The 25,697-nt window shown below is 26.6% G+C and overlaps 2 long non-coding RNA genes across 5 annotated transcripts in view; both read right to left on the bottom strand.

Annotated features, from left to right (window-relative positions):
• The window catches only part of LOC147802039 (uncharacterized), a 34,318-nt gene extending 16,430 nt beyond the window's left edge, over positions 1-17,888 (bottom strand). For 2 of the 4 annotated variants that reach the window (XR_015430459.1, XR_015430458.1), the window contains exons 1-2: positions 14,839-17,887; positions 6,953-7,073 (exon numbers count right to left, since the gene is read on the bottom strand). This is a non-coding gene — a long non-coding RNA (uncharacterized LOC147802039). Of the gene's footprint in view, positions 1-6,952; positions 7,074-11,514; positions 11,883-14,838 lie in introns of those variants that run through there. The other 2 variants (XR_015430461.1, XR_015430460.1) reach the window with 2 other exon arrangements.
• A 1,240-nt stretch (positions 17,889-19,128) lies between these two features.
• On the bottom strand, positions 19,129-25,396 carry LOC147802040 (uncharacterized). Its single transcript, XR_015430457.1, has 4 exons — positions 24,852-25,396; positions 23,742-23,851; positions 19,892-20,005; positions 19,129-19,681 (listed from the first exon to the last, which is right to left on the bottom strand). It is a non-coding gene; the product is annotated as an uncharacterized LOC147802040 (long non-coding RNA).
• Between the last annotated feature and the right edge of the window lie 301 nt (positions 25,397-25,697).

The following is a 25,697-nucleotide window of genomic DNA, read 5'->3' on the forward strand; positions in this document are numbered from 1 at the left end:
AGTGAATTATATATTTAATCAATATCAAATGAATTATATATTTAACCAATATCAAATGAATTATATATTTAACCAATAAACATTTATTCCATTGGAAGTTGAACAGAGTCATTGTCCACACTACCCATACCACCATTTGTCTACACTAGTAGCATGAAGACATGTTGTATTTGTTTAAGCTTAATACTGATTAATTGAAAATATACAGAGCAAAAGGTAATATCAAAATAGGCAAAAATGTATAATTTTAAACTTATTGGCACCTCTTTTGAAATAATGAAAATAAAATATGCTATAAAAGAGAAAATATAAAAGTTTCTTTTGCACCTTAAAAACCCTCTTTTACAAATTTAAACAAAAATATTCAGTCTAACTTTACAATTGCATGGAAGTGTACAGTCCGCAAAAAAAAAAGAAGAATCACCCTGAATAACTTTCGTTCTAATGATCAGATTTTCACGAACTAAGTGTCAATCTTAATGGTTTCTGGGGGTGACCTCAAACATGCTAATTAATTAGTGCTAACTATTAATTAAGTTTCGAAATCGGACACAAAAACGTACTTTCTCTGAATAAACATATATTTTTTTTTACATATTTGGAATCTTGACATGTAAATTAGGGGGGGGGGTAGATAAAATTTAAAAAAAATTGGGTAGTAAATTGGGTCGCAATAAAGGTTTATATATTTGGCGATAGTCCAGAAAACCGCCAAAAAAGTCGCCTGCGCAAATGATTATTTTAAGATAACCCATTGACTAATTCAAAAGAGGAATGCTTAATTTTACTAGATTGCTAGGCAACCAATCCCTGACTGTAAAAAAAATGAAATAATGTTTCGTGATTGCTCGGAGAGGTTTAATTAGTTGATAATAGTAAATATCTCGTAGTTTCTAGGCAATAGACAATTTTTAAGCTGATTTCTGTCCAAAATGCAAAAAAAATAATTTTTTAATCCTATTTGAAAAGAAAATTTGAATTGATTTATAAATTACTTATGATTTTCTAAGTTTTTAGAATTTAAATACATGAACTTTTTATCTGATATTATTTAGATTATGCTGCTTTTGCTATATTTATTAGAGGATCTCATACTAAAATCAAATTAACATAACTTATTATAGCTATATACAAAATTTTAGGGATAATCATTTTTACAGCTTTAATAGAGTCTTCGAGGCAAGAAAGTTTGAAGGAAAAAAGTGCTTGAAAATTAAATGTAGATTGTATAGTAATTCTAATGCACATTAACAAGGTTTTCCATAATTTACGATATTTCTTTTTTCCATAACTCAAGGAATTGCTGAATGTTTAGCGGCATTTTAAAGACATTGAAATATGTTATGTTTAAGAATAAGATATTGAAATAATGTTGCATATTGTAAGATTCATTGTTTAAAAAATCGCTTCATTCTGCTAGATATTTAGGTTACATGGTTTTCTTTGGATAAAGATGATTAGCAAATAGCATCCTCATGTTTCGATACATACCGAAACTTATGTTCGTAAATTCACCATAAAATGTCACACAGCATATTCTTCAATTACGATAAGCTACATTTACCACCAAATACTGCTACTATGATTATTTTCGTTTTCTTATACAGGGTGATTCTAAAAAGACGGGCAAAATTTTAGGAAGTGATAGTACACACCCAAACAAACAATTTTTATCAAAGAATGCATGGTCGAAAACAAAACGCAAAGGTGCTGGCGCATTTGGAAAGTTGTTTGATGCAAACGTCTTATGTATAAGACTCCCATTGAAACTGCAGAAGAACTTGTCGCCAAGCTTTCGGCCGCTGCAGGGAAAGTTTGTGATATGTCTGGTGTGTTTCAGAATGTTCACCTATCTTTTCTTCGCTGTTGTACTGCATGCATAGTCGCTGCCGGCCACTGTTTTGAACACTTATTGTAATCACATGCCATTAAATTTGCTTTTATAACTTAATTTCATCGTTCTTTGTGTGTTTTTGCCTCATATAAGAACATGAACTTTGACGCCCTTTAGCGGTTTTGCGTTTTGTTTTCGACCTTGCATCCTTTGATGAAAATTGTTTGCTTGGGTGTGTACTATCACTTACTAAAATTTTGCCCATCTTTTTAGAATCACCCTGTATATATCTGATACTCTCTTTTTAAACAGAGCTCGTAAGATCCTTAAGATACTGAAATGGGGGCACAAAAACTTAAAATATTTAATTTCATTAACTCAAAGTATCTGGTCTCAAAACTTTAATTTTTAAGTTAAATATAACTTTTACAATATTGATGCTCTTACGTTTTCAAAGACCACATGAATCCTGTTAAAATATTGAAATGCATATGTTTACTTTAACGAGTGTAAAATCCTTATCAAAATAATGATCAAGATCCAAATGTAAAACAGTATAATTGACGATAAAAACTCATCTGGCTTTTATCGTATATTTCAATATCTTATTCTTAAACATAACATATTTCAATGCTTTTAAAATGCCACTAAGCATTCAGCAATTCTTTGAGTTATAGAAATATCGTAGATTATAGAAAACCTTACGAATGTGCATTAGAATATGAAGAGGGAAGTAAAAGTCGACATGTTTCGAGAGTTCAAATATAATCACCCATTCTCAAGACTTGTCAGGCTTGAATAACTTCAGAAAAGAATTCAAAAGAATAAAAGAATTACTGAAGAATCCTTTGAGATATTACAGAATCAGTCCCTGCTAAATATTTCATTGGAAAAAGCGATTCATGAAATAAAACGATGACTGCAGCAACATTTTACAAATATATTGCAAATGTTACTACCCATGGGTAATTAAAAATGCTATTAAATTCCCTATTCCCTAGGTATAAAACTCATATCAATTTGAAACTGAGCAAGTTTCGTTCATCAAAACAAATTTTCTGGTTTAGTTTTCTACCTAATTCATGGAAATTTCCCGTTAGATCTTGAAAACAAAAGAATTGTAAAACAATATGTTGAGAAAGTTTTACATCCATTTTTAAATAAGATTTTGAGGCATCAACTGATGAAGTTAAAATGCTTTTATGAAATGCGATATTTTTCCATTCGATGTAGAAAACTTTGACTTTAACAAATGCATGCAAAACAGACACCAAGATTTAATGAGCAATACAGCTTATCAACAAAACACGTGCTTCGAGAGTAACGATGCACTATTTCTTCAGGAGCTTGAGAAGGAAATCTCACAAGTTCTGTTGCAAATTTTTAAAAGAATATTGACAGAAAAGTTTAATCTCCCAAATATCCAATAGCCTGTGCTTTTCTCCATATGGAAGAATTTATTTCAAAAAGAACATTTGGTTAATCAAATTTTGGCACTGAAGCTGATACAACTAGCATTGATAATGAAAGTATCTTGAAAACTGATTTTGAGATAAGTCCTCTTAAGGCATTGTTAGTTGCAAAAACAATTGGTTCCATAAGTAAATGGTAAGTACTGCTGAAGACCCACTAGATATAAGTCAATGAGAGATGGATTTTACTCAAACTTCGAAACTCCTTTTTCTCATTTATTATCCAGTGAGGAATTCTAGAAATGGTACTGAAAAATCAAAAGAAATTTCGAAGATACATTTACATTAGCCAAAAATTTTGAAAAAAGAGGAAGGTTAAATCAAAAGAAAAAGAAATAAATTACTTTTTTGCATTAACTTCAGAAAAAGAACGAAAATTTAAAGAGATTGAAAGAGCTGAAAAAAAGTTAAAGCAGAAAGTATGACAAAGAGAAAAAAAATACTTAAAAAGATTTTAAAAAAAGCTTCAAAAAATATGGGGAAAAGAGTAAACAAAAAAATAAACATTCATAATTTAGAATAGACTATTAAACTGTGAGAAAAAAAATGAAATATTTTTTTTTTAAATTATGTATTCAAACATATTTTACTTTCCATTCCATGACTGAAAAAAAAGTAACATTTTCCACGTTAACTGTGGTTATATGTTGTAATTCCAAATAAAATCTAAAATCTTGTAAAATCTTGTTTTTAGACATTTGTGTGGCCTATGAATTCCTAACGAGCATCAAACATTCTCAAAATTAAGTGTTCATTCACAGGAAAATTTAGTGTTTATTCACTGGTAAGAACTGTTCCTTCACTTGGTTATCTTACTACTTATTATTTAAACCACCAAAAGCTTAAAACAATATTATGTAAGTTATCTAATTTTTTTTTTACCTAATTCTCATTTAATAACAAATATGTCGACAACATCATTTAGCTAAAATTAAAAATTTTGAAATGTTCATGATTTTTTTTAAAGGCAAGCTAAGCTTAAATGTTCCTTCATTGGTTAGTTTACTGTTGAGAGATTTGTGATGTGAGAGATGCTTAAAAATGTTGACTGTGTATTTTTATTAGTATTTATGAAATATATATTCAAGAAATTGATAAATATATTATTCCAAACCTATGCATACGTATGTATATTATTGAAATTGTATCAGTGTTTGAAAAACAAAATCAAAAAATAAAAAATAATCACATTAAATAAGCACAATCTGATGTAAAATCATATTCTATCAGATGCACGCTTTTATAAACCTAGGCATTCGTTGAATAAAGTGTTTTTTATTCAAAATGCTTCATTCAAATTTCTTTACTAAATTGTAAATAAAATATTAAACGAATAAAAAAGAAACATTATATCTTATGGTTTGAAAGAAATTAAAATAAAAAGATTAGCAAATGATTAATAGGGAAAAAAATATGAATGAAATTTTACGCTACGCGCGCAAAGTCCAGTTCCTCGCAAGTTTATCACATTTTAATATTAATCGCCCCAATTAGTTATTTCTTTATTGTCGCCAAATTATTTTTTTAAAAATAATTAATTTTAATTTTTCTCAGCTTCTAATAAATAAAAACAGTTGAAACTTTAGATTTTTCAATTGAAAAATATGTAGATTAATATGGCATAAAAAAATTCATACCTTCTAATTCAAAATTTTTTCATCCTCAATTTAATTAAATAATAAAAAATAATTAATAATTATTAAAAATTATTTTTTTCATGAAATTATCTTTGGGTAAGTGAGTTTTATGAGTGGGTGCAATTTTCTTTGAATTGCTTCATTAATTTTAAAAATATGGCTAAAAACGCAAAAAGTGAAATTAACATTAAGGGGTACGAACTTTGAATCGCTCTCCTGATCAAACTATGGGGACCATGTTTCCCAGATTGCGGCTACCCCCTATATTTCGAAGGTTAAGAATCCAAATATGTTAAAAAAAATGTATGTTTAGTCAGAGAAAGTACGTTTTTGTGTCTGATTTCGTAACTTAATTGATAATTAGCACTAATTAATTAGCATATTTGAGGTCACCCCCCGGAACCTTTAAGACTGACACTTAGTTCGTGAAAATCCAATCATTAGAACGAAAGTTATTCAGGGTGATTCGTTTTTTTTTTCTTTTCTTTTTTTTTGCGGACTGTACATCAATGTACACTTCACTTTGACATTTTGCATTTTAAATTTTTATTTTTACATTTTAATCATTCAAAATTCAATTTTGATGACTAAAAATACTTTGTTTAATCAGCAAATCACATAAATAACGAAATAAATAATCAAGTAATCAAATATATAATGAACAAAAACATTTTCTTTTGAGTTTTAAAAAAAATCTAAATCATTTAGGCAGATTTTACATTTATTTTAATCTATTTTGAAAAAAATGGGTTTTTGAAGTTTCTTCTTAATTCTGAGAAAACATAAACTATCTTTTAAGTTTTCCTGTTCTGTTATACAAATTAACAAAATTAATATTTAAGATTTTTCTGCATTTGTAATTTTAGTAAAAAAAAAGAAAATAATAATTAACTTATGCTGTGTCCATTTTATCAGTGTTAAAATCATGTTTTGTTTAAGAAATACAGATTTAACAGTGTAACATTTTATTTCAATCAGAATTTTTTTTAAATTCTTTTTGTGTTTAATGATTAAAATTCTAATAAGATGTATAAATACTAAATACCATTTAACTATAAAACTACACTAAAATTCTTAATATTAGTAATAAAAAAAAGGTTAATATTATTTAATTAATGCAAACCATTTAAAACTAATTAACCAAAATCAACCCGACTTATTAACAATGATATATAAAGAACTTTTTTTTATAAGGTCTCTCTGCCAAAGTAGTTTTAGCAAACAAATAATTAACTTGCTAAGCAAAGAAATATACCAGGTGATTTCGTGTTTAGGGTTGTAGCAGCCTTGAACGAAACATCGGAGGACAAATTTATCAGGGTACATAAAAATCAGATTTTGTTTAAAAGAAAGATATATATATTAAATATTATAAATTTTACTTCAATAAGATTTTTTATTTTAAATTATTTTAACTATTAAGGATCTGAACTCTAAAATGCACAAATAATATATAATATTACTTAACAGTAATGCAATTGATTTCCCAAAAACTAATCGAACAATTTTGCTAAATTTTTGCATTTCGCAATTCACAACTGCATTCTTTAAAATTATCTAAAAACTTATATACCTTACAATCCAATAGTTTTTTGACTATTACTATTAAATTTTTAAAAAAAGTTATATATACTAAAAGTTGTATTTTGTATAGAATCTTCATAATTTTTTTTTAACATAATTATAAGCAAAAACTTTTGAATTCGCTTAAAAAGTTCTAAGACTGATGGTGAAATACGTAAAAGTAAGAATTTCCTTTTCTTCTCTACAAAAGTTTATGATTAATACCTTATAAAATGCATAAATTAATTTAGCGTAAAAATGCTCTTTAATTTAGTTGAATTCGGATTAGATAATTGTTGGCTGACCACCAAAAAATCAAGAAAGCTATTGTTTAAATTACAATAAGAAAAAAAAATCTTATGAAAAAAATTTTTTTTTCTATAATGGAATAAGAAAAAGCCTTTAGAATTAAATTTAAAAAAAAAATAGACAAATAACTAACTTACTTCTGACTCTGCCTGGAGGTAAGGATACAGAAGAAGACATTGACCAGCAAGAGGAACTGGTAGAAGGAGGGCTGGGATTCAAATGCTGATCTGTTAGAAGCGAATCAGTGTAGCTCGCCTGCTGAAAAACGTAAAATATTTTCAAGCAATGAATGTCAGATACATGAAAATACAATTTGAAGAAAAATATAACCTTCAGAACAAGAATACTTTTAAATAAAAGGCATTTTTGGAGAATCACACTATCTTATGGTTTTTGGGTTTCATTATTAGCCAGTTTAACATTTATAACAGTAACGTTTCTTGTGCCTTGCAAGACAAATTAACTATGAAATTTGTCGTTGGCTTATCCCGCTTGAACAGTTCGTCATAGAATGCTATGACACTGACCTTCTTAGTGCTGCGAGTTATAAATATGCCAAATTTCATTATTTTTGGAACACAGACTTAGCACAAAGACATACAAACATTCATTCCTATATATATATAATTTTATTTCCCAGTGACATTATTAAAATTTTAAATAACTTCTATGTTTGGAAAAATGAGTACTTACATCATATTTACTCCTTTAATCTCAAATATGTAATCACAAAGCTAAGGAACTAGTAAAACTAGGAGACTTTATTACTTAAAATTGGAAGAAAAATAAATTCTAGAATCATTCTACCAAAATAAGTGAACATAAAAATATTTAGAACAAAGCTGTTAAATGTTTCAAAAGTTATAGTTTAAAGCAAAATGCAGATATTTTAAGTTTAAAGTGAGTTTCTGCAGCAGACAAGTAAAGTCAGACATAAAGACAAGCAAAGATAATGAAGTTTGAAAGTTTCATAGTTTGGAAGTTATAAGGGTTTTTATGTGCAAATAGGCTTAACTGAACATATTTACTTTTTATGAAAGAGTTGGGATTTAGCAATTTTTATTGTACTATGATCAGTTTAAGTACTCAAAGAGCTTTTCCAGGGTGTGTAGCGTAATCACACAAAAATAAGTAAAAGTAATTTTTAAGCACTTAAAAAATATTTTTAAGCACTATATACGTTATCAAAATGAGAAATAATTTTCAAAGACTTTACATTATCATTACTTTTCCCCTAATCTCTTAAGGATAGAGCTAATATCTTGTCGAGACAAATCCCCAACTCTCTTCGGGTTGGCATTCTAAATAATATAATCATGCAGTACTAGCTATTTTACAATACCTAGACACAATAATAGCCACAGACATTTTAAAATAGCTGCATCTGTTTGAAAGTTAAAAGAGTGCATAGAGACTTCAACTTTACTGAGTTTTAGGTATATATACTGCATTAGTTTATTACTTTATAATGAAGCTCCTCTGATTTTGATGTACTTCAATTTAGGACAAAATAAACATAAGTCAAACATTTAAATGGAATATCTGACCCTTACTGAATAAAAATTATAAATTTAAAGTTATACATTTAGTTAGTATTTGAATATGGACTTATAAGTTTAGAAGTTGAACAAAAAGTTTTTATAATAAAAATTCAGGGTTAGTCAATTTTCAAATAAACTTTTCTTTTAAAGGTCGATATTTTTTGCGAAATAAGCTTATTTTACTAGTCAAATACATAGTTATTATAATTTTATGTTGGAATAGTTTCTTAATATTTTATTTATAACGATATGAACGATGTATTTTATTTATAATGATCTTGACTTGAAAAGTGAGACTGCACTCGAGAAAAAATAAATTAAAACATAGAAAAACAGAATATGTCATACAATACAAGCTTTATAATGGGCTAAGGAAAAATTAAAGAAAAAAATAAGGAAATTTTTTATAACAGCAGATATATGCCAGACTACGTTTAAAAAAGACAAAGGGCAAACTAAAAAAAAAAATTTGTTTTACTGAAATATATATTAAATATCCAAGAAAAAAACTAATTTATTGATTTGTTAAACGATTATTTTGATTTTCTGAGTTTTATGCTTGTTTCAAAAGGGAACGTTTTTCCTGATATTTCAGAATCAATAAAACTTAGTTAATAACTCATATCAAACAAGTAAAATTCAAATATATATAGCTAACAGTTCAGATTATTCTCACCAAAAATCATATAGCAGTATCAGTAGAATAAAAAGAAATAATAATTTTAATGGTTACCAAAAATCAAACATAAATTGAAAAAAAAAAACTGAATGGTGAAGTTAAAAAAAAATCAATTCAGCACCTTCAATTTCATATTTCTCTCAAACAAAACTATTTTAGACCATAAAACAAAACCTTAAAAGAAAGTGATGATACAAATCAAGTTTGTTATGAGGATTGAAAGACTGAAAGAAAATATTAGTGACGAAACTATGTTCTGTGCCTCTTATGAAAATCAAGGCATTTGAGTTTGGATATGCATTTATACAATAGTATCGGAAAAAGTGCGTGAAGCTGGTGTGATAGTATGGAATTGCATGAGCACAAATAAAGATGATTTTATTTCTCAACTAGCCTCACACCATACACTAAAATATTTCAAGATCTTGCTTAATACAAAATCACAACGGCACCGTAGCCAGTTAATTCCCCAGATCTTACCCAACTGATAGTTTATGGATAATAAAGAAAGAACTATAAGAAGTTGCTCTAATTAACAAAAAGCGAAAAGCATTAGGACTACTAAGACTTGAAAGAAAATTGTCAAACACTTGTTTATTCCATGTAATTGTTTATATGCAGTGATCAAAGCTAAAGGTGATGTTAAAAAATATTTAATTTTTTTTCTCCTTTTATAAATGAATTGTAGTGCTTATAATAAAATATTTTAATATTTTGGACCACATCAATTTTTATTCTTATGTTATGTTATTATTTCATTCAAAAATACATTGTGCAATGTTACTTTTAATTTTCATGTTACTTTTTAATTTTTTCAATGTTTAAAAATAACATATATATATATATATATATATATATATATATATATATATATATATATATATATATATATATATATAAATATATATATATATATAATACATTCTTTATATAGTTGTGAACTCAGCTTTAAAGAAACAAAACTGGAAATTACATATATGAAATTCATACATTGGAATTAATTAAGATCAAGTACTTGTATAAACACAACAAAAAATTTGTTCCCTAGGGTATAATTATTTTATTATGAGTTATTTAATAAAAGGAATAACAAATATCACAATTTTGACCAGAAAAGGTTATAAAAATTAGTAGTTTAAATGAAGAAGCCACTTTTTAATAAAACTTCTTTTTAATAGCGAATTTTGTGATTTTAACTACTATTTGGTTTATGTAAATGGTAAACTAAAGACTAGTTTGGCTGTTTTTTAATTTATTAATTTATTTTTTTGGTGTCAACTTTTCCAAAACAGAGAAAGGAAATTAAATTTTATTATTTTAAAAAAATGTAAAGCTTTAATATTTAAATTTAAGCAAAAAATAATTTTTTTCATAGTTTAGCTATGCTACATGCCATAAAATGCTCTGAAAATCTTAACAAAATATCAAACAATTTAGCTCTCTAGGTCAACTCTCTATCTATTAATTTACAAATTGTAAAAAATTTGTAAATTTTCAAAATTTCAAACATGTTTAGATTATCCAAATTATTGACCTTAATTTTTTTATTGAATGATTGATGTAGAAATGTCCATTACTCTCAAGAGTGCATAGAAAATCTGCTACAAAATTAATTTTATTTAAAAGTAGGCAACATAAGTTATATATATATATGGAACAAGTTATTAAAGAATTAAAATATACAAGTGGGCTGCGCCCCCTGCTCGCTAACGCTCACCAACCCCCGCAAATTGCTACGCAATCTTAAATGGTTTGCTTCGCAAGCCAAGCTCGTTTTGCTCGCTACTAACTTAGGTACATTGCAAATGCGCGAAATTCTCAAAACAACCATTCAAATCCATATAACAACTTTTTTTTTTAAAAATTACATCTTTGTAGTAAATACTAAGTCATTAAAATAAATTTGAATTCAAATAAATGACATGCAATTCGTTAAGCCCATTAGAAATGTGCTATAGTATAAAATCTTAAGATAAAATTTCTAAAACTGATATCTCTTTAAAAAGGTTAAAATTTTGGCTATAATTAAGTCTATTAAAAATTGAAATAAGTGAATTGCAAAGGAAAAACCTGCATAAACAAAACATTATGTTTTTAAAAAATAATAACCATGAAAGATTCACAACTTTGTTAAAAACATAAGAATAAATCTTTGAACTTTGACATACATAAGAAAAACTTGCAGATACTAAACATTAATTTGAAATAAATACTAAATATGAACAAATACTGAGAAAGATTAAGGGCTTTGTTAATAACAAAAAATAATTACTATTAAAGATTAAGAACTTCCTTAAACACACAATTATAAATTTCTGGACTTGGAGCTATCACTGTTAGGCTGTCAAATGATCTAACCCTAGAGAGGACAACATAAAGTTGCCCATGACTAAAAACTGGTTCAGTCTATATAAATTTGTGAAAAAAAGCGCTTTTGACAAAATATTAAAATGGAGATCTATCAACAAAGACTACTCACTTCTGCCTAGCTTAATAGTATGAGATTGCCGCAGCTGAATTGAACAACCTGCTGATGCTCTCTCTGGTTATTCCAGTTTCCGTTTTTAAAAGGGCTATATGTCGAGCCACTTCAGCTAGATTTGGCATGTGAAATTTTTAGCGGCAATCATTGGTTGATTTTCTAGCGTTGCCATTCGGGAAGTTGTAATGAGGCTTTTTTTTGTCACCGTGTAAGAGAAATATATATATATAGATTTACAAATAAATCAGTTTCCTGAGTTATAACTTAATTAAAAAAAGAAAAATTTTTAAATATTGCATAAGAATTTCGAAAAATTCATTAAATGCTTTAATAAAAAAAATTATACTAAAAATAAACAGTATTAAACAATGAGAAATAAGTTTTATTTCTTTTAGAATTCATAATTTAAATAGTGAAAACTAAACTATTTCATTCATGTAAATGTTAATATAACTGATAAAATGATTTTTATGAATAAAAAAAATTTTTTTAATGTGTGATATACATTTTGCAAGTTGCATAGTAAGAAAGGAAAGTTATTTTGATATTAGTAACTATATTAAATTTAACTAAACTTATTTGCAAATAGCATAAAATATTTAAATTTTTTTTTCTTGCCAGAAGAGATTCAGAATATCAAAATTGTACTATGTTAAGAGAAATTCAGCAGAGTTTAAAATGAAGATTTTATTTTGCTCATTTTTCAGGTATCCACAGAATATTACTTAAGATTTCAGGAGACAAAATATATTTCAATTCTTCAGATTTAATTACAATTTTTTAAATAAAGATTTAACCCCTAACAAGCCTATCAATAATTATGATCACAGTGAATGAATAAATATTAAATTTGACTTTAAGGCAATAGAATAAAGAATTGTTTGATATTTGCACTACTTTAACTAATATTTAAAGTTTCCCTGTATTTGATCTTGCTTAACACAATTAATTAAATGTATTTCATTACTATTTCATGAAAATGTTATATTGACTAATTGAAAAAAGGTAGCATGCTTAAAAAATAATGAAAAGTAATGGAATCTTATTAAAGTGATAGAAAAAAATTTTCACAAAAAAATATTCTATTATTATTTACAAAATAAACAAATTTTAAAGAACTGTAAAAAACTTAGTAGAAGGGTTAAATCTTGCTTATATTGATGCTTTATAATGAGCAGGAAAATCGTGTCACCAAATTCATACATGTCAAAAATTAAAAGAGTCATTTTTCTCAATTCTTTTCTTTAACTTGTCCATGCTAAAGCATTCTTTTTTATTTGTCTTATTTTTTTAATTACTATTATTTCATGTTAAACTGTGATTAAAAATTCTAAATGAGCAAAAAAAAATATGCACCAATTACACTTTGTATTTAAATTATATTTTTAAGAAAATAATGCAGATGAAATATCATAACTGTTCCTTTGTTCCCAAAATGGAATTTTGAACTTTTAAGTAATTTATTACATTAATCAAGAAATCTATAGATGAATTCACATCTAATCTGATTTAGTATGAATTTCTAATTGATTTAAGTATACATGATTCATATTCATAGATTAATTTGAGTACTTTGTTCTACACATAATTTTGAATATATCCCCAATATTTGTGTATAAACTATCCCAAATACATAAAGTGGCAATAAAACTCATTTGGTGGCTTTAGATGAATAAAATAAAATTCCCGGGTTATAAAGAGCATTTTTCTTGAAAGAATATTAAAGTTTGCTTTTATAGTATATAAGTTTTACTTAATCTTAAAAAACTCCATGTGTTACTTTATTGAGTGTAATTACTGTCCCCCCAGCTTTCTTCAATAAATTGGGAGTAAAAAAAAATTTTATTTGTACAAACTATATAATAACTTACCTTTATAGCAATTTCTTTCAATGTATAATTACCGAAATAATTACATTAGGAAAATGACTGCCAAATAAGGGATTGTATTCAAATAAGAGATAAATATTATTAATTGAGAAAATGTTAAAAAAATTTAATTGAAAGTGTTTGGATAATTATGAATACATTATTTTTTGTGTCCCACAGATAGTTTTGATTTAAAAACGTGAGCTTTGTAAAAAACAAATAAACTGAATAGCTAAAAAAAACTATATCCAAAATTAGATGTATTTTTTTAAATTTATCTTCATAATTTTTATTGGAAGTTTGCTCAACATATATTTCTTTCTTTTTTGCACCAAAAAAAATTTAGAATATTTGCATAAAAAGTTTCACTTATAGTTTTAACTAGATTAAGATCTAAATGTTGTAATTTCAATTTGGATCTTTTAGTTAGCTCTACTTATAAAAAGTTATTAATATTATATATATTTTATTTTTACATATAATAAACAAAGATTCGGTTCTTTTAAAAAAAGAAAAACAATTTCCCCATGACCTAGAAGTTAGCAATTTCAGCATTAGTAATTTGTTGATAGTTTTTAACTATACAGTAACCTCCCGATTATTTACTGAATTAAGTGACCCCTGAAGCACGGATAAGCAAATTTGGGGATAATCTGTTAAGGGTTCCAAGAATGTGTTGACTAAATAAATGACCATGAGGATAATACATTCCTAGTCATCAAATTAAGGCAAGATGGAAAAACTTTGCTATCAATATTATTGCTTTGAATAGCAACAATACCATCCAGGAGAAGAAACTGCTTTGATGGAATCTATTCATTGAAATTTAAACTTCATCCTGTATTCGTAGTTCCACAACTGTAAATCATGACTCACATTGTTTTGCTGTTTCTCACCATTTTCAGTGCTCTTTATTACTAATTTATTGCACTTGAAGCTGCAATGTTTCAGTGTAGACCTATTATTTGATTAGTTGCGAACATTTAGACTACAAACATGAATCTTTGCTAGTATGTTGTTCTCAAAAGTCTTGAAATAGTTTCATCTCTATGAATTTATTAGTTCTCAATTCTAAACGTTATGTTGCTTGTCCTTGTGAAAAAAAGATGAAGCGCTGATGATCTGAATTCTCTACCTGTGGATAATCGGAAGTTTACTGTAAAACAATTGCATAAATATGGGTAATAAAATCAATATCAAGAATAAAAGTTCTACTTATGCCAAAAGTGAAGAACAAACGTGGCATAAATAAAAAGATTACACAAAGCATGCATATTTATCAAAACTCAATAAAGAGTTAACTTATGAGCTTCTAAGTTAACATATAAATAGGAAGAATCCACAATGTGCTAGTTTAGAAAAGAAAGAGTAGCAAGAATTGTTAGAAAAAAATAGGCTAGGCCTTTTAAGAATAAGTTAACATTAATATCCTCATAAAAATCGATGCAAATACCTGCATAGTTAATTAGAGGTATGACTTTTTACAGTAACGAAGAATGGCACTGAAAATCCTGAGTCATTACTGCCAAATGAACTTTATTCCAAACATCCTGAAACTCCAACAGATAGTATGGAATAAAGCAAATAAATCAGTGTTAGGTTTGCAAGTACTCACTTGGAAAATGATTTTAATTTATAAACATTATGCTTTACTTTCATCAAAAGTCTACATTTTATTCAAGAAATAATAATAATACAGTCGAATCCCGCTATAGTGAACCTGGGATATAGTGAACACTCGGATGTAGTGAACTTTTTTAGCGGTCCCGTCCTTATTCCTATTTAAATAATGTTATTTTTAATGCTTATAGTGAACAGCTTAGAACTCGGAAACTCGGTTATAGTGAACTCAAATTTCATTTCTTTAAATATCTTTTTCAGTCCTCCAACTTTAAACTTGTAGGTGTTGGGACTGAAAATGAATGCATTCCAATAAAATGTGTCATATTACTCTCCTTTATGCTTATCACTTTTAACTATACTGTAATAAATGTCAAACAGATCATTTATCTTATACTCCCCCCTCCCTGACAAGCCTTGCTTTATCTCTTTTCCCCAAGCTTGCTCTACAACTAGTTAACTTGGCCACCTGCTGAATTTTTGGAATTTTCTTATCTGTTCAAACCATATTCTTTACAAATCACCCCTTGACAATCAAGAAGGGGAACAATTTAACTCATTCTACAGCTGCTCTCTTTATATTCTTACATTATCTATTTGAGACAAGATTTTTATTTCAAAAGCAGTGAAATTGGCAAATTCTCTAAAGAGAAAAGCGTTTTCGATAGAGGACAAAGTTAAAATTGTAAAGCGTATTGATGATGGAACCAATCAATCGACACTGTGTAAGGAATTTTCCTTGTCAAAATCTACAGTTTCAAACATTTGGAAAAATCGAAGTGCAATTCTTGCGGCATACGACAAAAACATGGTTTCATCGAAAAAACTGGGTGGAGCTGAAAGAGAAAACGTTGAAGATGCTTTGTTAAGATGGTTCGAAATCTTGTTCAAAATGTAAAAATCTTGCATTCTTTGCACATTGTAGATAAGAAAATTGATGAACTCAATTTAAAATCAAATTGTGTTCAATCAAAAATCAAAATTTTTTTTCATAAAAAGTGAAAATAAAACTAATATTTAGCGACGTAATTACTTTTTCCATCAATTTTTGCTTTATTATCTGTTAATTAGTTAAAAAATTTTTAAATAACTTATGCAAAATTGCAAAGCCAATTTTCAATCATTCAACTGTCTTATGCAAAAAATATTCTTCAAAAAATTTGGATATAGTGAACCATTGGTTACAGTGGACACATTACTGAGCCCGCAGACGGTTAACTATAGCGTGGTTCGACTGTAATTGGAAATAATAATAATAATAGGAATTGGTTTTCAAGAATATATTGTAATAAATTCAAAAATATTTGTTTCATTTTTAAGAAAAAATATGTGGTAAGTGGTTGCGATTATTTACGATAGCAATTTGTAATCAAGTACTTAGTAATACAGATTCAAAAACATTCTTATTTTTTTATATTAAATTGTTTAGACAATAAAGTAAAAGTATATTTTACTATGTGTTTAGGTATTGTGTATAATGCACAAGAAAATGAAGGAGATAAGATTATCATTAATGGGTTGTTTGAATGAAAATGTTTACTGGTTGTAGGCACAAAATATATGACAAATTTTCAAAAAGTGAAATGAACTGTCATTTACATATTTCCTAGCAATATTATTTATTTTCTTAAAAATATTCAATAACTTTTCAAAAAAATATCATTTAAAATATTTTTCATGTTTTTTTAATAAATTATTTATTGATAAGAAAAAAGTTAATTATTTTCTTTGTATGTTTTAAAAGCATTTAAGTGAGCATGCAGTAATTAATTAAATTTTCTCATGCAATGGCAATTTAAAACTTTAACTAAATTTTTGTCTTAAAGTTTCTTTATTGCTAGTCATTGATTTGCAGACTTCAATCAACAGTTTTAATGAAAAAATTATCAACATTTAGTTAATTATGATATGAATTCCTAATTGACTGAGAATGACATATAGGGTACATGGGTGGAAAAAGATGCAAAGAGTGAACTCATATTATATTGCAAAATATGAAAACATTTGCAGAAGTAAATTGAATGATGAATTTTATATAATCAATTAAAAAAAATTTTGTACCAGATTACAGTTACTCTTGTACATGCTATTAAACAGAGCAAATGCTGGGCTGAATAAAGTTCAGCAACAAGGGCTACACTACATGGAATTTAATATATAAAGTTTTTATATGTAATAATGTAGTACAATTTTACAAAAGTAATTGAATGAATTTTAAAAAAAATATTCAAATGTACTTAATACATGATTCTCACTCTTTTAAGAAAGCAAAAATAAAGGACTTTAAAAATAATAGGATTGTTTATCATCGAATATGCATATATACCACCAGTGACAGTGCCAATTATTGACCTTTCATGGAAAAGAAAATCAATCAATAAAAAAAAACAATAAAAGGCAACTTTATTAAAATATAATTACTGATAAAATTGTATTTACTAACAGGGTTCGTCAAAGTGAGACCGAGTAATTTTTGCAAACCTAAGTCGGATTTTTGAAGGGAAAAAAAAACCATTTTCAGACTGTTAACGGTTAACAATATCTATGAAACTAATCAGTATTCCATCTTTAATAATTTCATTGAAATTGAATTGTAAAATTAATTGGTGAAATCAAGATTTGCAATTTTCTTTTCATATATTTAAAAAAATAAAGAAAGTTGAGAAAAAATTATTACAACAAGTTTTTATATTGCGGTTTCTAGAAAAGATCTGCCTACTTGTTTAAAACAAAAAGAGGAACACAAAGCTTGATAAGCTAATCATGGGAAATTATGACACAAAGTGAAAACAAAATATCAAAAACTAAACTATTGATATAAAAATATCAATTTATAAATGTTTCATGCTGAAAATAATTTTTTGAGCAAACAGTTTTAATTAAATTACTTACTAATAAAGAATATCACATGTTTATAGTAATTAATTCAAGAAAAAACTTACTTCTTACATGAATCATAATACTTGGTTTTAAAAAAATTGAGTGAATATGAATCGTGAAATTGGATTTTAAAAAAGCGAAAATACAAATTACAATACTGAATTTTTAAATCGCGTAAATAGGAATCATGATGCATAACTTTTAAATCATGAGAATATGAATCACATCGCATAACTTTTAAATTAGCTAAATATCAAAATTGAAGATTGATATTAAAATCGTGTGAATGAGAATCGTGATATTAGCAGATTCCGATGGAGTTCCTAATATTCAGAACGGCGAAAATCAGCCAAATCAAAGGAATCAAATTGGCAGAAGAATCATAAACGTCTCGTCAATGTGATTTAGCAATAGTTTCAAAATCTCGTCGGATTATAAAACTTTGATTCGCGAAGCGCGCTAACCAATGGTCTAACAGAATTCCGTGATATTTGCGGAAAAATCACATGCCCTGCTTCTCGTTTTTAGACCTGCCCTGGGTTGAAAGAAAATTGGTATAAGGAGTGAAAAGGCACTAGAATGTCGAAAAATCAGAACATTTTGGCCTAAAACCGTAGTTTCAAAACAAAGCTAAAAAATCGGAACAAACGCGATTTAACCGGAACAGTTGGCAACTATGCCAGACATACATCACATATTTAGTTGTGGGCCAATCTCGCTAAATATTCAGTTATGCCGAAAAAATTCCTTCTTTTCCATTAATAAAATGTTTCAAATGAATATTAAAAGAATTAATACTAAAAAGTATAATTAGAGTCATGCATGATAGTTTTCTTAATATGTCATGTCAAATTAAGTCCTTCTTCAAGTAAAAACAGACAATGCTGGTATTTAAGCACCTTAAATCATTCACTTTTTTTCATTTGGTTTGAACTTTTTTTTTTTTAAATTTACTGAAATAAATATTTTTATGAAATTTTTATAGAATAAAAACACAATTATGTTCAGAAGACTTATAATTTTCAAACCAATGTTTTTCAGTGAAACTTATTAATAAAAGGCTCTAAAACCATTTTTTAAGGGTATCAACACATTCCTTAGGCAGAAAATTGATAAAGTTACTTAATTAATAAATACTGGTAAATTATTTAATTTTTAATCATTTATAGACATTTACTTGTAATATTTTTTATTATCCTCTATCATTCTTAATATTACTCTCTACTATTACTATGATTTGATATTTTATTTTTATTGCAAATTAACAGTTTAAAACAAAACAGTATTCTTCATTATTACTGGCATTTTCTTATCCTGCAATATCACCTTATCATATTATGTTTATGGTACCTCAACTTTTATAATGAGGATTACATAAAATTATTTCCAGCCAAAACTGTTATTAGGAATTAACTTTACATAGGATTACTAAACAATCTGATGAAAAACATGAACTAATTTTACTACCAAAAGTTAATTAGAAATTTTAAAAGAAGAAGAAGAAACATTTTAAGTTGCAATGTTAACTCAATAAAATGATTATTAAAATCTAAGTTAGAATTTTATTCTAATCGACATTTATAACAAAAGGTTTGGGACAGATTTTAGACAAAATGCAGAATATATTAATGAAAGAACCAGTATATGAATGAAATATGCTTACCCCCCTTGCTCAGACACACCCTTTCTTGTCTCTCTTAAATGCTCTACCATAGTCTAATTCTAGGTGATAAAAGATCAACTTTTTGTTTTAAAAAATTGAACTGAAAAAATTGTTCCCATCAACTATAGTGATGCTGAAAAATTAAATATTTTTAAAAACCTTGTAACAAAATAAAGTACTTTTAATAGCCCTTATTTCCCAAAATAAAAATTAAGCAGTTTTTAAGGACTTCTAAGGAGTGTGGGAATATTGTAATAAGGAGGTCACCCAAGTCTGCACAACACTTGGGTTATCTGTATATGTAATAAAGAAATTTACAAGTTTTATATTATTTAAAACTTACTGTAGAGGTATTCTTTATCCTCTCCCAGACTGTTTCATGATTAATCTCAAGTTGATCATCTTTTTCCAACAAAACAATTTAATTATAGGTGAAGCAGGACTGTGAAGATGAGTCCTACAAGTAATTAATATTATGATATAAAGATTGATAAGTATAAAAGAGATACAAAAAATCAAAACAAATTAAAACCATGAAAATAATACACAAGCATCAAAACTATGATGGAGCATTATATTTGGTAAAAAGCACATTACAGAAAAATTATACAGAAAAACATTACAAATAGGTATAAAAAAAATTTGAAAACAAATATAACTGAATTTCAAAAAATAAAAAGAGCAGCAAAAAAAAATTTAGGCTGATTTTTCTTAAGTATTTAAGCCCTTTCTCATAGGCTGATGAAAATATTCCACACTATTTGTAACATTTGTTTTTGCAATGTTTTCTGCATTGTACTTTGCATTAAAGATGATTTAATGTAACTGTATACAATTGTGCACTCTAATTGAAACTTGCATACAATTTTCAATTTGTAACATGTATTTTTGATTTTTTGATATTTATACTATTTATAATATTCAAACAAATGTAACAGAATTAAAAAATGTCATCAAGCTCTCTGTTAGAAGTGCTTAAACCCCTCTCTAAAAAGTATTTAAAGAGAAATTTTAAAATATATTTTAAATGTTTCTTTGAATATCAGTTTAAGAATCTACCAGTTATTTAAAATTCAACTAAAATTTACTGCAAACATAGAAAATAAGAAGCTTTTGATAAATGTGAAACTTTACAGCTTGTTGTTAAAAAAAAAAAAAAAAAAAAAATATATATATATATATATATATATATATATATATATATATATATATATATATATATATATATATATATATATATATATATATATATATATATATGTATGTATGTATGTATATATATTTTAAAGTGTCGATATAAAAAGTGAAGAGAAATTCTTATTGAAGAGAAAAAGGAATAGCAAATCTTAAAACATTATTAGAGGTCAATGCATTAAGGATCTTATTTTAAGAATCTTGTGAAAATTATATATATCAAAAACTATGGTTCTATATTCATCAAAATACTATATGATTTTTTTAATAACCATATTAAGAAAAATATATGACCATATTAAGAAAAATGTATGTGACCATCACCATATTAAGAGAAATACATGAACTTTTAAATTAAGAAATAACAAGTTAATAACCACTTCAAAACCTGAAAGATAAATAAAAGTCTTCAAAAGACACAATAGCAATTGCAACTTCTAAGTTAACTCTTGTTAAATTTTAGATACAAGTTAGAAAAATATTCCACCTGATAGAAATATTTATTATAAACAAATCATTGTGAAATAATGGAAATGTACAAGAATTAAATAAGTTTAATTGAAGTATAAAATAAAAATTTTCAAAAACAACAAAGTAATACAAACAGCAGTATTGAATTGTTTATCCACATACAGAAAAGGAATACTTAGAAAATAAAACGGACAAAATCTAAAAATGTTTAAATTAGACAGCACAAAAAATATCCTTATAATAAATACCATTCTTGAATTTGCAAAAAAAAACTATATAATTGCTCAAAAATATCTTTCTGAGACAAACTAAAAAGCGCAGTAGAGTTTTAAAGCAGTCTTATCGATATGCTATCAGTTCATAATATACTGAACAAAATTAATTTAATTCTATTCAAAGAGGATTAAACATTTTAGAGAATGCTTGCAATTTCAATTGCGATTTTTGGTGTAACCCAGAAAAGTAAGCTTATGCCCAAATATTGTTGTTCAGTTCTCACAAGCGATTGCATGCACACAAGTTTGTATCTAACAAGGGTGGAACACATCTAGAAAATTCCTATTGAAACAAAATTAAGCTTAAATTAAGGAGCATGTGGCTAAGATAGGGCACAAATTAAACGTGAGATAATATTTAAGAATAGCCAAGACAAGTTATTGGTCGAAAATGTCATCACAGTTTGTGGGGAGGGAGATGGTGGGTATTGCATGAGGCAATTTTGAAAAATCGCTGAAAACCTTTTCTTAAAATAAGTTTTTTTATTTATTTTTATTTAATCATTTATAATTGATTTCTTATTAGTTTCAAGAAATATAACTTCATTATTTTCAAATGCGTATTTTAGTTTATTTTAAAACTAAGTTAATATTGGTTTAGTTGAATTTTTTTTTCTTTCGTGGTGTAACAGTTAGGCTGTTCACCTTCTACCTGTGAGGTCAGGAGTTCAATTCAAATTTCTTTATCTAAAAAGGTTAATAACTATTTAATAAGTTTTATTCAAGTTATATATTATAATTTTTTTAATCAAAATTAATTTGTTTAAAAAATTAAATTTTTAAGACAAAAATTTATAAATGTTTCATTTTTCTTATTTTTTAATCAAAATATTTGAATTAATTTTTAACTAATTATAACATTTCAATGCGAATTTTAAATTACAAAATTTCTTAACTTAAATTTGTAATTTAAAAAAATAACAACAAAATTTTAACTTGAATTACACATTTTTTAATTAATCCATATATTTTAATAAGATAAAATTAAACAGATACTGATATTTTTTGTTTTTAAAATAATTTATAAATTGCATAAAACATGTTAAATAGTTCATTTTTAGAAAAGAAAGTTAAAGATAATAAATATTCTATCGAAATCCGAACCTCTCAACAGAAAATGGAAAGTCTAAATGCTGCACCACAACTGCAGGTGAGTTTCAAAGTTTTTCTGAATTTAAAGGTAAATGAACAGAAACTTTAAAGGGTAATATTTTACCCTTGGGGCATCTCCTTGTAAAACATGCACAATCTTAACTTTTTACATTAGGCATTTTTGTGTGCCATAGTTGTAAAATTATTTTTGAATTATTTGCTTTATACTTTTATCCTATCTTACGAATTAGAGAATATGAATTATCAATCAAATATAAAATAGTACTTACAATTAAAGCAAAATATATATACATTAAAAAAAAGAATTCGGAAGTTATAATACTTACAAAAATTTAGCAAGATTAACCATACATTTTTTTCTTAATTAGCCATTTTGTAATGCTTATCAAACATAATGCTAAAAAGTACGCATTAGGAATTTCAACTTAATATTTAAGGAAAAAGGAAACAAAAAGCACTCTTAAATTGTGCTTAAAGATGTACAAAAAGATCTGTATGATTGCTAGCAGAAATAATAATCGAATTGTTTTTTCATAACGTTAAATCTTTTTTTCTCTAGCTCCAGCAATCGAATGTGTTTTAATGTTTTCAGTCCAAGTTTCCTTTATAGTGATTCGTTTGATTGTAATAATATTTTTAATTTTTCCTTGTTTAAATTTACCAACCTTAATGACAGGGTAGTAAGTAAATTTGAACTAAAATAATGAGTGTTTAGGGAACTAGTACTTAAAAATAAGGACCTAAAAAATTTTTTATACGAAATAAAATAATGTCTCAAATAAATTCAAAAAAGAAAGAAAACACCAAAAAAAAAAAAAAAATGTCTCGTTTCAGTAAAAAAAAAATTATATTATTTCTTTCAAATTAACTAATTTATAGTTTTTTATTCATAAAATTTGTAACTAATACATTTTTCTTAAATTTATAACAATGGGTAAATCTTTTGATTTTGTAGTAAAAACTTTGAAAGAAAAATCTTCAACAAAAACTCTTATAGTTAAGATGAGGTTCGATTTATTGAGATTGCAACTATAAATCAGGGTCAGGTAAATATTCAGTGGGTAGGGTATTTACTCTTGCAATGGGTAAGTACACCAAAATGAATGCAAAAATTAAATTTATTGTTAATTACTGACTAACCATTATATCAGCTGATAGCTTCTTGTTTTTGGCAACCAAGGATACCACCATCAATTTTTTCATGCTTACAATCTTCAGCTTCCAAAAAGGATGTCCAACATTTTCATCTTCTAGATAAGAAAGAAAAAATATTTTCAATTGAAAGCATGAATAAGCATAATTATAAACATGAAAAGAAAAAAAATCTGATTTTCATCATCTAGATAGGAAGGAAAAATATATTTTAAATTAAGTGTATAAATAAGCATAGTATAATAGTGTATAAATAAGCAACATGAAAAGAAAAACAATATTAGGATTTTACAAATATGGAAATTTCGCACCAACTCTCGAACCATATAGATATTTTATCATGCGCTTCAAAATTTCATAATTACGCTCACTTTAAAATCAACTTATAGAATGTACCAATTGAATTAAGGGAATTATTTTAAACTAATTACCTCAACAACAAAAAAAATTTTTAGTGATAAAATTAAAAACTTTTTATATTTTGGGTGTCCTAAAAGTAAAGTAAATATTTTTAAATAATGCTCTTTTTTATGATGTGAGCCCTTTTTTAGGGGCTCTTTCAAGCTTCTTGTGCCCTGCCCTTTTTAAGGTCTAGAATGAACATTTTCTTAGTATCTTAATATAAAAGTTACAGAACAATGAAATATAGATTATCTTTCAATTAAAAATAGCAATTGGAATTCTGAGAAATAATAATGTTTAAAAACATCAGAACATTTCAGATTAACAAAGCTAAGTATTACAGAATACACACAAATTTATTCAGAAAAAAAAATAAACAAATGAGCTAGTTCCTTGAATGTTTAGCACTGTTTTAAACTAGCAAATGAATTATTTGAGTTTTGTTATCTTTCCGGATTGAGTAAATTTCTTGTTTACATCGTTACAGAATATAATACATATTTATCACACCCTTGGCCACCAGAATTAAGGTATTATATTATTGTATATTATTGTTTGCCAAGATCACACTAAATAGGTTTACACCATTTATAATATTCTACACAATTCGGTAATTTACCCCCAAATAAAACTTCAAAATAAAAGAGAGCAGTTATAATAAATTTAAACTAAAACTAGCTTAAAAATACTATCGACCTAAATAAAGAAAAAATCGAAATACTATTTCGATCTGATGATATCCATATACGCGCCATCCCAGCATATACTTTTATTTCTGGATGTATTTCCTGGATAACCTGGGTCTTGGCAAATTTAGTTGGCTTCACAGGTCAGATTACGAATATATCCCTGCATAATTTAAACTGCTACTTGAAACAACCGAAATAATAAAATATAAAATAGCACTTTTACTTAAAAACTAATTTTGCTGGGCTTAAATGACATGTTTACATAATTTCACGAACATTCACATAAATTAAATTCATTAGCGCATTAAAAATTCATGATCAACAATGCAGTCACAAGAAACATCCAGCAGCACAAGCACAAGAACTTTAACACGGGTCAACATCAGCAGAGCTATTACAATTTAGTTAAGTTTCAAAAACCTATTAATTTTAGTCAAATTTTTGATTTAAAAATACTCTTTTGGTAATTATATCAACCAATGCTAAAAGCAAATTCAAATGCTGCAAATAAAAAAAAAAATTGTTGGCTTTGAATTAATTTCGAAAGATTGTGTGAAAATATTTTTACGCTCTTAGCTTACTTGTTTTCTATGACGTTTTTAGATTTTTTTGGGTGTAGTCGCATTTACGTCGCAGTAGAGTTTTGTTGACTTTGGTTGACTTACTGGGAGGAGGTGCTTGAAGCTAAGTATACGCGGGGCAGATATGTGAAGCGTGACGCAGTTGGTAGCGCTGTGTGCAAGGTTGATACGTAGTCCCGGAAGTCCTGGGATCGAAACCCTGCACAATGGGGTCTCTATCTTTTAAGGAATTGGTAACTAATTTTGAACCATAGTTTCTACTACAGAATGGC

This window comes from Parasteatoda tepidariorum, chromosome 11 (assembly GCF_982258835.1).
Source record: "Parasteatoda tepidariorum strain Cologne lab strain chromosome 11, Ptep-v5.0, whole genome shotgun sequence".
Classification (NCBI taxonomy): domain Eukaryota; kingdom Metazoa; phylum Arthropoda; class Arachnida; order Araneae; family Theridiidae; genus Parasteatoda; species Parasteatoda tepidariorum.